Raw genomic sequence first — 12550 nt, forward strand, 5'->3', positions numbered from 1 at the left:
CACGTGTCTCAAACGCTAAAGGAAAAACATCTTGAGGAAACCTGCATACCAGAGAAATTTTCTCAATTCTCTGCGTGTGTGAAATCTGCCAATCCGCATTAGGCCAGCATGGTGGACTATTTAGCCTAACTCCTCACATTGTGAGAGGAGACTCGACCTCAGCAGTGTGCCGAATATGGGTTGATAATGATGATAATAGTGATAATCACACCTATCCTTTAGCTCTAGCCATTACGAGCCATACTTGCTTAATTTGAATGAACTTGTTTTTGAAGGAGATTTCACAGTTGTAGTTTTTTTTTAAATTTTTGTATACTAATTGATAGAAGAATTGACTAATATCTCACAAGTAGATAATAGATAGCTCAAGAGGAAAACCATCTTTTATAACCTGTGATAACCTAGAGTAGAGTCACGTATAACCTAGAGGGTTTGCGTAAATTTTTCCTTGGTAGACCTCTAAAATTATTTTTATTTATAGCACCCATTGCCATTATACAAATAAAGGTTGTCAAGTATAAGAGAAAATCTGTTTCTCTTTTCTTTGACTTATCTTTGAATGCATGAATTATTTTTCTGTATCAGATTAGAAAGTTTGATTCCGATTGTAATTGATACCTTATCTATAGAATCGGGAGAAGAAAGGAAGACTCAGTATTTTACAGCCAACCTAGAAATCGAATCCAGGAGCTCGTGATCTGAAACCACATAGACTAACCACAAGACCAATGACGGAGTTATTTAAATTTATACTATTATTATAAAGCTGAAGAGTTCGTCTGTTTGTTTGCTTGTACGCGCTAATCTCAGGAACTACTGGTCTGATTTGAAAAATTATTTCAGTATTGGATAGCCCCTTTATTCAGAAAGGTTATGGGCTATATATTTTCCCCGTATTCCTACGGAAACGGGAACCATGCGGATGAAACCACGCGGTGTCAGCTAGTTGTAGTATAATAGTATTTTGTTTATTTGGTCTGTCAAATCTTACCGCACTTACTGTTAAGTGCGTTAAGATTTATGTCAATAACACTTATTATTGTATATCAGGAATGTGATCAGTCGCACGCTCAAGTAACGGGCATCGCCATAAAACAATTGCTAGCCCATAAACCGTGACCTGGATTGACATGCATTCTTGTTAAACTGTGCTGTGCGCTTTGACTATCAATATACCCTAAATTGTGGACCCTAACACATGTTTTGAGCTTAAAATTGGATAATCATCAAAAATCATTAAAAATTTTAATTAAATTTAGTGCAAATAGTTTAGTGTTTTAGTGCAAAGAGTAAAAGTAAGTTGTTTTAATCAATAACCTGGCATCAAATTTATTGAAAAATCAAAATCTTTAAGTAGGCGAATTTAAATGTATACCACAGTTTTAATATTAATACCTAATTAGTTTGATAGACATTACAAGCTACTCATATATGTTTCTAATTATTGTGATTTTACATAAAATTACTACACATAATTACAGTATTATAGTTAATTTCGTTAACTTAATCCCGTTTTAAAACATCGTTATTGTTTTGAAACCTAAAATAGATAGCTACAATTAATTCTCTATTAAGGAACACTGATCGAATTATAAACAGATTTAAAGTTCGTTACTTCTTGAATAATTTATTATGAATCAATTTTGGGTAGCGCGGATTATGTTTTTCGATAAACATTTTGTTTTATAAATAATCTAAAATAAAAGTACTTTTTGACTTGACCTACACTGTAGTTTAATTTTAAACGAGATTAATACAGAGACATAAATATAAATATAATGAAAAAAAGATAACTAAGTATCGTCAATCGAATACGCTGATATAATTTTCCGCTTTGATTTTTTGGAACTTTTCTTTTCTTTATAGTGATTAAATCTCCCGTGTGTTCAGTATTTTGAAGAAAAACATTTCCCAATGTTTATGCGGCGTCGGTGACACACTTTACTAATATGAACGTTGCTTAATAGTGCATCAAGTCATTACCGATTTATAGAACCTTATTATCGAACGGTGAATGAACAAAACGACGAAACAACTTTCGATGTCTGACTCCAAACAATTAGCAAGTAGGTTGTATTGCTGAAAGATTGGAGTCATTGAACTCTGAACATCACTCATAAGGAGAGATAGGTAATAGGTAAACGACCAGATATAATGAACTGCCACCTCTTTTACGAAACGACCGCTGAAATTCAAAACTTAATATATAGCATTTTTCTAAATTAAAAAAAATATAGAGTTATTTTTGGTTATTTTATTAAAAGGAAGGTATTTTTTCAAATCCTAACATATTAATTAAGTAAATACGTCATAATTTTCTAGTTTTGTTTAATTATTTTACTACTATTACTATTTCTTAAAAAAAAATTATCTAAATTGTATTACTTTATGGTAATAAAATATTGTCACTTATTAATTGGTTTAAATTATAATATTGTTAAAATACACTTTTATTTTTTTATTGTTATTGAAAATTTTAACCTGTAAAATCAAAAAACAATAAGAGTATAACAAGTAAATCTTGAACTGTTTCATTTATAGGACAGGATGTATCTTTTCGCAAATCCATACTAATTGTTAGTGCCATACCTGGTCAAGTTGTTTGGCAGTTAACTCGAAACAAGGTTAATCAAACGAAACTACTTTCGCTTTTGTAATTTGTAATGATTTTGTAATTAGTATGACTTTACTAACACCAACATTATTATTGCTAGCCTATTACATGACCAGGCCTTCCTCCTTCCTTCCTTCCTCCTTAATGGAAAGGGGATATGAAGCTTAACTCTAATGCCGATTAGCGAATTTAGGGCGATAATGTTAAATTCATTTACTATCAGCTGATATTAATGATATTGACCAAGATAGACCGGGGTACCGTACCATTACATTTTAACTCTGACAGCCTCCGTGGCGCAGTGGTATGCGCGGTGGATTGGTTGGATTGGATTGGATAGTGGTGGACAAAAACTGAGGTTCTGAGTTCGATCCCCGGCTGGACAGAGTCAGATTTTTTTAATCAGTCCAGGTCTGGCTGGTGGGAGGCTTCGGCCGTGGCTAGTTATCACCCTACCTGCAAAGACGTACCGCTAAGCGGTTTAGCTTTCCGGTACGGGGCTGAAACCGAAAGGGCTTCCACCTTAGACTGCAACATCACTTACCATTAGGTGAGATTGAAGTCAAGGGCTAACTTGTTAAAAATAAAAATTAAAAAAAAAAACTCCAGCAGAAAATATGTATACCACTGAAAATTGTTTAGAATAAAGAAAATCTCATTATGTTCAGAACTCGAACTCAGGTTATTGTGAATCGCCACACAGCCTAACTACTGAACCAACGAGGCAAACATTCACGACGTTTTTGCGAAAAGTGTCACTTACTAAGTTCTGCGGTGTAAGCCACCGTACTCTTGAGTAAGCCTGAGGGTCTATAACGTCTGGTTCTCTACAAGGTCCTGCGCAAGAGCAATTTTGCGAACCGGTGCAGTGCGCGGACACCTATCGTATCGGTAGCACGCCGTCACGCGATCGTGTCGACATATCGAACTAAGAACTATCGATATATCGAGTGCAGTTGTAAAGTGATGTGCCAATAAATTTTATTTGGACTAACATTTTCTATAAGGTTAGTATTTATATTCCTTGGACAAATTAATTTGGATAGTTAGTATGTACTGTATTTTTAAATATTATTTTAAAGTAAAATTGTGTTTAATTCATTTGATACTTTTTAATATACATAAATATTAACTTAAATAGAAAATAAACATATATATTTTGAATAGAAAATATAAATAAATAGGTACTATTTATTATATAAATAAACTTAAATAGGCTAAACTTATTATAAAAAAAATAAATTACAAGGAAATATCATTATAACTACAACTACAAAATTAAAATAAATTAAAATTAAAACTAATACCTAAAAATAAATAAATTATACTATGGGTACATAATTTTTCAAATTAAATAAATCTACAATTAATTAATAAAACAACATTTTTTTTGTATGTAGTATTTAAGGCTTAAGGCTTTAATAGGTACTTATCCAAGTTTTCATAAAAAAGCAGCGAAATGTTTGTACTTGATTCAGATTCTGATTTTTGTCTCCTATGCTATACATTTTCTCGAAATATATTATTGTTATTTTTAAATCAATTAATTATTTGCAAACAAATTAACCCCAACCGGAGCTCTGTATGTTAATTGTTTATTGGATTACGACACTGTAAAAATAGTACAGTTTTTCCAAAAAAATAAATTTTTAATTTTAGACCTTAAGATAGCAGAATTTGCGTTGAACTAGTAACCATTCACAGTCGAATCAGTGGTATGGTGGATCAATTAAAAGTCAGACTTAAGCGATCTTTTGTATTGATTTTGACTGGCCTAATAAGGACGATGTCAACACGATAACCTATTCAGAGACCGGCAGGTGTGTTAAGTACATACTGATATGATACTTTACCTGTAATCGAGGAACTTAAGACATAACTATTAAGAAATCACACTAATATTATGAAGGCGAAAGTTTGTGTGTAAGTTTGTAAGTGTGAAAGTATGTAAGCGTGTAAGTGTGAAAGAGTGTAAGTGTGTAAATGTGTGTGTAAATATGTTTGTTCCCCTTTTACGCTGCAGCTACTGAAGCGATTTGGCTGAAATTTGGAATGGAAATAGATTGTACTCTGGATTAACACATAGGCTACTTTTCATCCCGGAAAAATTCATGGTTACCGTGGGTTTCGTAAAAAACTGAATTTCACGCGGACGAAGTCGCGGGCGTCCGCTAGTTAACAATATATTTGAAACTCATTTAACAAAACTTATTTACTAAATTAAACTAAGTATTTTAAACTTATTTAATTTAGTAGTAAGTAGTAGATCTTTTTATAACGAAAAGCCGGTCCATGAGGTTAGCACCATGGATTGAATTTTGATGGACTTTTGGCCGTATTTTTTAGGATGTGTTGGAAATGGCCATGGAAAGAGTGCAAAACTTTATTGTTCTCTTTTCTCTTAACATCCGATAAACTTCTGACATCTTAGTCCGTTAATTATTACAAATCGACAATCATATTAATACAATATAATGTAGATTTACAAAAAAAAATAGTAAATATCGGTACTTCAAACTGACTTAATTTAAAACGTAAGCATGTAGATAACATTATTGCAGAGTCTAGCAAAATTCTAATCCGAGTTATTTTATTTATACGCATCCAAACACAGTATCAAATTACACTATTCTTTATTCATGCGCCATTGTTTACTTTTTAATCGTTTTCGCGTGATAATGTAGTATCAAAAGCAATTTGTAGTTTTATGATAATAGCTACGATCAATATTATCGTGCAATCGTGACGTCAACGAATTCATGCACTTTTTTTAGTTAATTTTCCTCTCTATTTCAGGATTTTTTTCCTTCCATAATCGTATTATTCCAGTGTATCAAACTATCCTTCAGCTTGGTTATTTTTTTGCATGACATATTAGACGCCCTGCGGTTTCACCCGCGTGGTTCTCGTTCGCGTGAAAATACGGAGATAAAATATAGAATATGTTACTTAGTAAATATTAAGTAATAGCTTTCTATTTATATAAACAATTCAAAATCACTTCAGTAGATCATTTTAGCCACTGAAAATTTGAAATCCATGATAATCGATTGAGTAGTTAAGGCGTTAGTGTGTGATAAACTAACTTACATTTGCATATAAAGTATTAGCATCATCATCATCATCACTATCATCGATATGATAGATAAAGGCAATAATTACCTATATGTCAAAGCAATAATAGCATAATAAGTCAAGGACAGGGTGCGATTGCATAATTAATAATAATAAATAATTAAATATACTTAAACAATACACATCACTATCTAGCCCCAAAGTAAGCATACAGAGTAGCTTGTCTTATGGGTACTAAGATAGTTGATATTATAATATTCATTTACATTTATATACTACATATAAATACTTATATAATGTATAAATACACTCAGACTAAAACATAAAATAAACAATAAATTAAACTCAGTTTGTGAACAGACGCTAATACGATAACAATCTTCCCATAAAAATACTGAGCTTATATAGTATCTAATATTATAAAACACAAATCTTAATGTTATCACATTAATTTACAATTAATATTTTAAGTACAAATAAAAATAAAATACAAAAATTTTACAAAAAAGTTTTTGTTGTATCTCTCTATAACTCTATATAATCTCTCTTATAACTTGCTTAAAGACCTTGGCCTCTCTAGAAGTGCAGCTAGTTCTATATTAGAACGAGTATCCAAAGCTGCTCTAATAGGATCTTACCAAATTTGGATAGGTAGGGAGAACAACACGAACAGAAAAGGGGAGTGTTGATCGATCGTCAAGGAATTCCTTAACCCTACATCCAGTAGTCACAAGTCCTGGACTTTGCTTGGTGTTTTTCTCTCTACCACGCGATGGAACCGGCACCTGCACGGTGAATCCATGGAATGCTAAGATATTCGTCTCTCTCGTCTCCTTAGCCTATTTACGTTACACGCAGTATGTATCTCAATTAATCGGCGTCTTACATCGCTGATATACCTTTGTCAAGGAATCCCACTTGGCAAAGTAAGGAAACTTCGCTATCAAATAACCGTCAAGTCTACGAACAACGTTCATGTAGGCTGCTTTTTATCATTTCGGTAACTATTTGTCTTGTCACTGAACAAGCGGATGCACGCGGAATCATCCGCGAGAATAGATTTGAACTTTCATTTTAAGTAAGTTTTTTTTTTATTCTTTACTAGTTAGCCCTTACTTACAATCTCACCTGATGGTAATTGATGATGCAGTCTAAGATGGAAGCGGACTATCTTGTTAGGAGGAGGATGAAAATCCACACTCCTTTCGGTTTCTACACGACATTGTACCGGAACGCTAAATCGCTTGGCGGCGTTTTTGCCGGTAGGGTGATAGCTAGCCACGGCCGAAGTCTATTGTATTGTATTGTATAGCCGCTTGAAAACCACCGATTAGTAGACTTTAAGTGCATCGCGAACAGACAAACAAACAGGCAGATTTTGTTCTATAATATGTATAGCTTGACAATTTAGAAATAATGATAAGAGCAAGTTGGTATTACGCCCCGGTATTTGGAGAACGGTGGTCGATATCGGTCTTTATTAAAGACTCTACTTCTAAATTTAAACATTTACCTTCACTGTTCCCGCAAAATTGTGTTAAGCAAAGTAAGTACCCGACAGGTACGACTTCATCGACTATCGTTTAAACGGCGTTTACATAATCGGGCCGTGAAATATTAAACGTAGTTTAAGCAAGGAGCGTTACTTTCCTGTTCACCACACGCTTTATGACTCTGGTTTGTAAGTCGAGTGATTAAGAACAGCGAGTGAACGTTCTATGAATAATTTATTTATTATCTATTATATTTCATCATTGCCAACTCGCGAGGAATTCCCCAAATGGCGGGGGTTTTTTGAGGAATTGGGATATTTTCTTTTCCCAATCTGAGGAGTTTCAGCTACGATTTGTAGGGATTTAGAGAAATACGTATTGGCAACGCCGATTAATTTTTTATTATTATTTACTTTCCATGTCGAAAAAGAAAAAAAAATAAGATATGACGTTGACGTAGAAAATATGATAATGTTATTGTATTTACTTTTAGTTTTGTGGATACGTTTATGTTTGTGACGTCAATGGTATTTTTAAGAAAAAATAACTGTAAAATGAATTATTTTTGAAAAACTCTAAAGTAAAAAAATTAATCAGATATTACAAATTGAGACTTAAGTATGTAGCGCTAGGTATAAGTATACCTAGCGTTTCATACTTAATTCTGTATGCAGCATTAACGATTAAAACAGACGGAAAAATTCTGATAAAATACCCATGCTAAATGCTTATGTATTTAACGTTATTGACCTAAAGCAATTAAACTAACTACTATTTAATATACTGGCTAGTCTCTAACGACCGCTCTCTAGACACCTACATATCAAAATTGTAACGAAATAATCAACATAATGCTTTTCTCCTTGATCTAGATGAATCTTTGCCTAAATTTATATCTACTTTGTTTTATTTATGACACACTTTTAAATAATAAAGAGTTAGAGTAATAAACTTTATTATATTAATAAAATTCGAAAACATCGTAAACACTAAAGTCATAATGCACGCCATTGATGATCAATTATTCTCACGTTTCTGCAGCACCCACGACTATAACTGATCGTGTAAATTGGTCACTGCGTGCATGGCGGCTCGACTTATGAAACGTCTTCGCTGCCGTTTGTGCTGCAGAAACGTGAGAATAATTGACCGTCAATGGCTGACTTAACTATGTATTTACGGTGCTTGAATTTGAGACTGCAGCTTCACTAACTTTGACGTATGTTAGTTGACATAATACGACATAACAAATGTCATCCGATGCCTACTGTACAACCCTTCGTGGATATCATACAGTAGGTAGATTTCTCAGTTGTTTTGATGTTTATTTTAATTTGTTTTTAATAAAGACCAAATTAGTGAATAGACCAGCTGGCCATGGAACACCACAAAGTTTATAAATTTGGTGACGAACTAGTAGACCCATAGTGACCCAAGAGTTAATGGTTAGCGCTTTTGGCGCTTACTTGGCCCATAGGATAAGTCTTACTCGTACCTTGCAGTGGGGTAATAGTATAGGTAATCGCGGATAATCATGAGACTTACAGAGTAACAGGGATCATTCAGATTAAGGTCATAGCACACATACCCGGAAAGGCAGCGGCACTGTATCAACTAAAGCCGGCCAGTGTTTTTTGTTCTAACTTTTTACTGCAACGCACAATAATCGCCTCGCATCAGGACACGTATATCGTTGGTCATCGGAAACCACAAAGTTTATAAATTTGGTGTTAAACTAATTGAACTATAGTGACCCAAGAGCTGGCACTTAGTTGCCCCAAAGGATAAGTCTTACTCGTACCTTGCAGAAGGGTAATAACGCCAGGGTATTGGGTACGGGTAATTAATAACCTTGCCCGTAAGTGACAATTAGATGGCGTGTATTTCTTGTTAATATGTTCATTCAAATTTAATCTTTTCTAAACATAGAGTTTATATTGTATTTACAATTTATTTCTACCGGTTTACCTCGTCTTTGAGATAAAAACATCGATAAATTTGTCACTATAGCTACCTTTTAATTGCATACTATGAGGCGGAACTTGAAATTACTACTAGATCTGCACGGAATATCTACTAGATCTGTACCCATACAGTGAATTAAGAAAAATAATAATAATAAAAAATGAGCTATTTAAATAAATAAATACTTCATCTAAGGAATTAGAAAAAGAGAGTCTTGTTATTTAGTACCTCAACCTCTTACTGCTTCGTTGGACCAGTGGATAGCTTTGTGGCTACAGATGGTAAGGCCTGGGTTCGAATCCTGACTCGAGCTATGAAAACTTTTCTTGGAAATTTTCAGTAACAAATCTCGGGCTGAAGTAACCTATTACACTGTTTCTGTCATCATGAATGTATTTAAAAACGAGAAGACAACATTTAATAGTAAAACCTGACATATTATGTGTTAATGAAAGATACTTTAAGCGTATCTAAGTACTTGTGTTACAAAGCGTGGACTTCCACATTCTTGGAATGATTTACTTTCACTTCCATCAAGGCTATTTCGATATGGACAATGTGATCATTATTAAGAACAATTAAACCTTAAATTCTTCAAAAAAAAGGAGGAGGTTCTCAATTTGACGCGTATGTTTGTTACCTCATAACTTCGTCATATTTTATTAGGTTTAATAATTTCCTGTTAAAATCAAAATAACTGAAATACGTCGGTTCAATTTTTATGTTAAAAAGATCATGTTGAATTATATATTTTGTAATAGAACCACGAAGTATATACTTATATATATTTATCCTTAATCCCAGATGATCTCATAAGAGATTTACAACAGTGATTATTCAGAGTTAAGGTCATAGCACACATATACCAGGAAAGGCATCGGCACGGTATCAACTCAAGCCAGCCAGTATTTTTTGTTCCTAACTTTTAACGCACAATAATCGGAATCGTAACATCGCCTCGCCTCGGGACACGTATGTTATACTTTTTATCCCGATATTTCTACTGAAACTGGATCTCTGTGGACAGAACCGTGAGGCACAGCTAGTCACTAACCGTACTGAGCCCTTATACCCTTCACATAGTAATTTCACGCCGCCTGCTCGTGGAGCCTTGGCTAGAGCGGCTCAACCTACATCCGTGGTATTGTGACACAACCATTGAGTCATACTGTTTACTCACGTGAAACCTTCACATTTGGACAGACAAACATTTTTTTTCGCGTCAAAATATATTTGTTTTTTTTTTAAACATCGTAATTCGATTCATTCGATTACTCAGTTTGTTGACTCGCAAAACTGTACGTACTCGTCAAATAAGTTTATATTTGTCGAGATTCTAGATTGGATGACCTCTCATGTTTACGAGTAGTTGTTATTTCTCTCATTATTATTTGCTTTAAGTTCACGATGTCTTACGTTCGGTTCCAAGTCTGGACTACTATACGCTGCGTATACGATACTAGTTCAGATTATTATAAAATTCTATAAAGAAGTGGCTAGTTAGCTAGCTAGCACATAATTCGATGAGCTGATCGACTTTCGCGTTCTAAGTTGGGCTGCTGGATTGAATTGGGGTATTATTACTAATTGACCTCCAAGTAGATGAATCGATGACATCAAGCGAGTAACATGAGCCGCTGAATACAGGTGCATCAAAACTGTTATATTTGGAAGATCGTCCTAGAGGCCTTGACTTCCAGTGGATATCCATCGGCTGATAATGATGATGATGATGATGATGATGATGATAATGATGGTGATGATCATGAAACAAAGAAGGTGGGTGTATCATGTGCCCATCTATAGTCGGATATAGTCTGATGATGAATTACGATTTGACAAAGTTTTCTAACCTTTATACCTACATAAGATCGTGATTGCTAAACAACAAAGCGTGTGAACGAGGCACAGTTAGTGACATTATAAAAATGCCTCGAGAGTAATTGCCTCTCTCAAAAATAAAACAACTCATTACGTTTTTGCATCACCAAATACCCAAACTGAAACCGGTTCAAAGCTTGACAATTATTTCCAAAGCGTCCAGTTAACAGTTCAGTTGAACGGTGGAATTAAATTTAAATGAAAATTTGTTCCACTCAAGTAAATCTGCAGGCACTTTTAAAAATATATTTGTAGCCCAACTTAAGCTCTTTATATAGACATTAAAAACATAAATTTGACCATTTCCAAGCTAAACGCTGAAGCTTCGACTGATAAAACTATCATCATCATCATCATCATCGTATCAGCCTATGGACGTCCACTGCAGGACATAGGCCTTTTGTAGGGACTTCCGAACATCACGATACTGAGCCATCTGCATCCAACGAATAACTGCGACTTGCTTGATGTTGGCAGTCCACCTGGTGGGGGGTAAAACTTGCAGGTAAAACCAGAGATTTCGTCTAGTTTTTAGACAAATAACAAAGAGGACCTAATAGTACAAATACAGAAGGTATTTGTCATTCTCATTTATTCAAATAGCGACTCTTGCAACGACGTATTAAAGTGCAATTCAGTTCGCACAGGGTTAATTGCCTACCGTTAAAAGATAAAAATTGACCTGAATTCACACTAATATCTACTCAAACAGATTTGTAAGATAACATTATCGCAAATCACTACACTAAATGCACCTTGTACAATACACGAGTACACAACAATGTTTATAAATCATTCCATATTTGTTAATGACTGTGGAAAATATTTTTATCTCCATAATCTACAAGTTAAACTCTTGATAATTAAGATTAAAAATTAGGCCATTACGGCCTTTGACTGAGATTGTTACGACAGAAATTAAGTGTGTTAATCTCCCTACATGGGTGGCAAGTTACTCAAATGTATATTTGATCATAATAAATGATAAGTAATAAAATATTCTAAATAAGGTAAACAACCTTAGTAAGGCAAAATTAAGTCCAAAAACTGAGTAAAAATTTGGTAGTTTTGAATGGAGTTCATATGGAAGGTGTTTTATTAGAATTCCATCTTGGGTGAGTTAAAGAGTTTATATTTTAACTAATTCTAGGCTGATTTGGCTTCGCTGATGGTGAACCTCCTTTCAAAGTTATATACAAGACATAATCTTGTTTTACTTGTTCTTCCAAACATGGAGCAATAACATGAAGAAGTTTTCTGCTTTCCTCGTATACAATTTTGTTCAGCTACTTTTGCAATTTCGTAATCTAGCCTGTGGGAATGGATATACCGCCATTCGTCGGTCGCCAGAGCCTCGTCGGTCCATCTGCAGGGTGCACCACGAGCAGGTGAGGTTGGCAGTTGGGGAGACTGACTGGTACTAGCCCCCCCCTTACACCCCAAATTAAGTATATTACACACACATTATAATTGTTCTTATTCAATGTTAAAATTGTCAATAATGACAATTATTTTCATTTGT

General features: G+C 34.1%; 1 protein-coding gene across 1 annotated transcript in view; it reads left to right on the forward strand.

Moving 5' to 3' along the window:
- Positions 1 to 3463: 3463 nt before the first annotated feature.
- Positions 3464 to 12550, forward strand: part of LOC112048643 (proton-coupled amino acid transporter-like protein pathetic) — a 49869-nt gene continuing 40782 nt past the window's right edge. Inside the window, exon 1 of the mRNA XM_024086272.2 lies at positions 3464 to 3621. The gene's annotated coding sequence lies outside the window, so the exon portion shown is untranslated. The remainder of the gene's footprint in view (positions 3622 to 12550) is intronic.

Source organism: Bicyclus anynana, chromosome 6 (genome assembly GCF_947172395.1).
Source record: "Bicyclus anynana chromosome 6, ilBicAnyn1.1, whole genome shotgun sequence".
Classification (NCBI taxonomy): Eukaryota; Metazoa; Arthropoda; class Insecta; order Lepidoptera; family Nymphalidae; genus Bicyclus; species Bicyclus anynana.